The sequence below is a fragment of the Peromyscus californicus genome, unplaced genomic scaffold (assembly GCF_007827085.1).
Source record: "Peromyscus californicus insignis strain IS unplaced genomic scaffold, ASM782708v3 Scaffold_10__1_contigs__length_136768540, whole genome shotgun sequence".
Lineage (NCBI taxonomy): Eukaryota > Metazoa > Chordata > Mammalia > Rodentia > Cricetidae > Peromyscus > Peromyscus californicus.
In genome coordinates, this window is record NW_026294391.1 from 81633415 (window position 1) to 81638597 (window position 5183).

Genomic DNA, 5183 nt, shown 5'->3' on the forward strand with positions numbered 1-5183 from the left:
GAAATGGGAGACAAAGAGAAGCGGAATGGTTCATGTACTGTGGAAATAGGAAGAAAGGAAATATGAAGACTGTGAGGAGTAAACTGATGCAGAAGGTCTGCTTGCCACCTGAGACCATGATGATGTCCCAACAAACTGCTGCTAAGGGCCGTGTCTAGGTCCCCAGTCCTATAGCAGGCAAGATCTGTGTTGATGTCCGTGGTTCTTGTCGCCATTGAGGGCCCTGCTGATTGCAGTGGTTGTGGCCTCCACATGAGAACATGTTGGGGTCCAGGCCACTGGGGTAGTGCCGATCTGGGTGGCCTTTGCTGCCACCTGGGGCCAAGGTAATAACCAGAACAGGGCTGCTGCAGCATGTCCGGGTCCGTGGTCCTACTGCAACCAAGGTCTGTGTTGATGTCCATGGCCCATGTTGCCACCAAAGCCACATGAATCCTGGGGTCTGGAATGCAACCTGTGACCTTGTTGGTGTCAGGGGGCCATGCTGATGCTACAATCATTCTGATCTGAGTGGCCGGGGCAATCAATCACCTGGATCTAGGATGTTAATCAGGCTGAGCTTCTGCCTGGGGACATGTGTAGGTCCATAGTCCAGCTGCAACTGTTGTGTGTGTTGAAGTCTGTGGCCCTGTTTGCCACTAGGGCCCACACAGAGGCCCGGGATCTGGGCCGCAGCCTGCAGTCTTGTTGGAACCTGAGGGCCACGCTGCAGTAGGGACCATACAGTTCTGGGTGGCCTGTGCAGCCACCTGGGGCCATGGTGTCATCTGGGCCCAGCTGTCTGCTGAGAACCATGTCCGAATCCATGGCCCTATAGTGGCCAGGAACTGGAGTTATGTTTGCAGCTCCTGTTGCCACTGAGGGCCATGAGGATGCCCAGAGTCAGGTCATCCACCTGAGTCCAGGTTGATGTCTGAGGGCAATGATGCATGCAGATCTGAGTGGCCTATGGTGCTACCCAGTGCCGTGGTGATATCCAGGCCAGAGCTGCAGCTGAGTCTGGGTTCATGGCCCTACTACAGTCAGGGTCTATGCTGATGTCTGAGGCTCCTGTTACCATTGAAGGCTGTGCAAATGCCCCTAAGTCTGGGGCATGTTGGTGTCTGAAAGCCACACTGCCACTGGGACCTATGCAGATCTGAGTGGTCTGCACTGCCACCTGAGGCAATGGTGACATCCAGATCAGGCTGCCCCAAAGACCATGTCTGGGTCTGTGGTCCTACCATGGCTAGGGTCTGCGGTAAAATTCAAGTCCCATATTGCCACCAAATATCACATAGAATCTCAGGGTTGGGACCACAACCTGAAGCCTTGGTGGTATCCGGAGCCATGCTGCCACCAGAACCATTGGGACCGGAGTAGCCAGTGCTTTCTCCCAGAGCTAGGATGATGTCCAGGCCAAAGCTGCTGCTGAAGGCCGTGCCTGGGTCCATGGTCTAGGTGCAGCTGGGGTCTGTGTTGATGTCTGTGGCCCGTGTCACCTCAGGAAGCCTTAGGAACCATGTAAGATGAAATCAGAGGGCTATGATGAGCCAGCCCTGCTCTTTGATGGCCCAAGGAAAGCTGGCCTTGACTCTAACTAGACACTGTGGCATGAGAGCTGGCTCTAACCCTCACCAAAGGTGAGGGCGAACTGATCCTGAAGGCATGGGAGTAGCAGAGCTGACTCTGCCTCTTCACCTGAGGTGGGTGGCTTCAGCTTAGCTACTAGCCAGGGCACAACCGGACATTGGGTTGGCCCACCCTAACATCTACCCTTTCTATGACCTGCTGGAGCTAGTGAAAGGACTGGACTGTGGAACAATACCTACAAGATCTCCAAGACTCAGGGCAGGCACAGGATATCCCAGAGGAGTTCCGGCAAGGATCCAGTGATGATGGTGTACAAGAAGCCAGAGGCCTTGAACCAGACCAGTGACTCATTCCAACGAACATTTGCTAGTAAAGCTGATAGGACAAAAGGATATACTATACGATACAACAAGGATCCCAAAGCTACCAGGATAAATGAAGAAGTGTTGGAGAAGCAAAGAGTTTTTTGTTATCATTTTGTTTGTTTTTGCTTTTTTTTGCTTTGTTATCATTTTGTTTGTTTGCTTGCTTGTTTTGTTTTGTCTTCTTTTGTGGGGAGGTGCTTCAAGGGTGATGGGAGAATATGGGGGAACTGGGAGGTCAGCGTGAGGTGGGTATATGATGTGAAATTTCCAATGAAACAATAAAGAAGTTAAATATAAAAATGTTTTATATTCATTTATGTGTATGAATGTTTACCTGACTCATATATGTGCATGGCAAATATGAGTAAAGGCTGCATGATGAGGTCAGATGAGGGCATCAGAGTCTCTTGAACTGAAGTTATAGATGGTTGTGGGCTGACATGTAGGTGCTAGAACTGGGACTTCCAAAATCTGTAAGAGTAACACAAGCCCTCAACTACTGAGCTGACTCTCCAGCTCCCACAAGTGTAATTTTTAATGAAATCTATGTCATATAAAGGTGTAATAAAGTTAAGTCTTAAAAAGATAAAAGCAGAAGTTCTGATCAGCAGCAAGAAGAAAAAGTTAAAGTGGCCCTTTTGGAAATAGGACTATGATCTCAAATAGAATATAATGCAACGAGATGGGTAAAGATATGAATGAATGTAAATGAATATTTACTTTCATTATTGTTGGTATTCACATCAACTTAACACGAATTAGAAATAACTGAATAGGGATCCTCAATTGTGGAACTGTTTTGGTTTCTTGACTGATGTAGGAAGGCCCACCTTGATTGTGGACATCATTTTCTGGTAGAAACCCAGATAAAGAGTACGTCAGAAGGAAGATAATCTTGCCTTTTGAATACTTAGCCTTCCCTCTTGTTGATTTGTCCAGTTGTTGCTACTGCTGCTGATTGCTTTACCCACAGCAGAACCACTGTTGGCAAACTTTCAACATGCCATTGGGACTGTGGGATCTCCAGGAATCTTCTGGGTTCTAGTGTCAGATTGGGACTAGTGAGGCAACTCACCTTATAGACTGAGTTGTTGCCCCTCCCCACTCAGTGAGTGAAAGATATTGTGGGACTACTTAGAATGTTGAGGACTCAGCCTCAAGTATGAGCAACTACTGGGGTTCCCAGTTCTTGGATGTGATTTGACTATTGTTACTATTTATAGCTTAATAAATTCTGAATACACACACACACACACACACACACACACACACACACACACACACACACACACACTCCTGGTTCTATTCCTCTAGAGGACCTTTACTAAATAAACTGTATTACTAAATATCACATTATGAAGAATAAGGAAGCAAATATAAATGAACTTAAGTGGTTTTAAGTTTCAGTAAGTATTATAAAGTGGTAATGATTTAATTTCTTAAAACCATGAAGGGAATGTAGGCTGTATTCTTTAGGTAATTATGAGAAGACTAATATGATATATGACTATTAAGTTACTACCCAGGCTATGAAAGCTTAAAGTTATTTGTGTAGTCAAACAAAGGGGAGAAAGGAAGAAGTGAAAAGATAAATCTAGATTTTTGAAACAGCAATTTTACAACATGATTGCAAATTAAATCTGGCAATACAGAAATTTTATTCAATAAATACAGGCAGATACTTCTATATAAAGTATAAGAATCCAAGAACTGGTAAAAAACAAAGGTAAAGACAAAGTGTGTAAAATTAATATATTGTAAATTTTAAATATAAAAGCACAGAAAATTTTAAAGAAAATTACATTAAGCCTTACACCATGGAACCACAAATGAAAAGTAAACTAAAGATAGAATAGAATGAAGCAAAGCAAATGATGCCAGAAGTTCATTACTATGTAATAGGAGTGCTCTTGTAGTGGACAAATTGTTAGTCTAATATGAAGATTTCCCAACTCTAAATCTTCATATACTGCTATCATAGTTTCAAAATACGTAAAGGAGCCGGGCGGTGGTGGCACATGCCTTTAATCCCAGCACTAGGGAGTCAGAGCCAGGAGGATCTCTGTGAGTTTGAGGCCAGCCTGGGCTACCAAGTGAGTTCCAGGAAAGGCGCAAAGCTACACAGAGAAACCCTATCTCGAAAAAAGAAAAAAAATACGTAAAGGAAATTTTAGCGAAAATAAAATGAAGAAAATTTGCATAGTGGTAATCTTTATACTTATCAAAATAAAATAGCAGACAGAAATGATAATGGTAAGGGTTATTAATGAAGTTGACCTAATTGACATATATAGAGCATTACCCAAAAGTGGCAGGATTCATTTTTTATTCCAGTGCATACAAAGCCTTTATCAAAATTTACCATGGCCTATGCTATAAAGAAAGTCCCAGTGCATGTCAAAGTATTAAATCATTCTAGGTAAATTCACAGTCCACAACTGAATAAAGATAAATCTCAATAAAAATAATCAATAATTATTGAAATTATTTTTTAGAAAATTAGAAAAGTGTAATTTATAAAGGAAGAAAAATCAAAACAGGTGTTATAAACACTGTGAAGGAATTGATAATAATAAAATTATGACAAAATGAAGACTGAAGGAGACAGTTCAATCAAATGCCTAAGTAGAAATTAATTTCCTAAAGTTCATTGAATGGAAAATCAGAATAATAAATGAATCAAACATATTTTTTTTTTTGGTTTTTCGAGACAGGGTTTCTCTGTGTAGCTTTGCGCCTTTCCTGGAACTCATTTGGTAACCCAGGCTGGCCTCGAACTCACAGAGATCCGCCTGCCTCTGCCTCCCAAGTGCTGGGATTAAAGGCATGCGCCACCACCGCCGGCTGAATCAAACATATTTAAAGAAACTGTATATAAATTCCAGCATCAAAAAGCAAGGAAAAACGTGAAGGAAAGTCTGTGAATTAGAAAGCAACCATAAGAGAAAATACTAAAGTGGGAACTGGTGCCTTAAAACATTAATATGTATGATGAATCTCTAGAATGCCTGATCAAGAAAATAAAAGGGAGAGCAAAGGGCATCATTATAGATTCTGTAGACATCAAAAGACAATGAGAGGTCATTAGAACAACTTTATGCAGATGCTCTTGACGATTTGCCTGAAATAGAGTATTCTTCAAAAAAATTAGCTACTATAACTGACCGATGATATAAAAAGTCCCTATACCCCAAGTTCTTTTTTAAAATGTCTGTATTGTTAATGTTTCACACACACACACACACA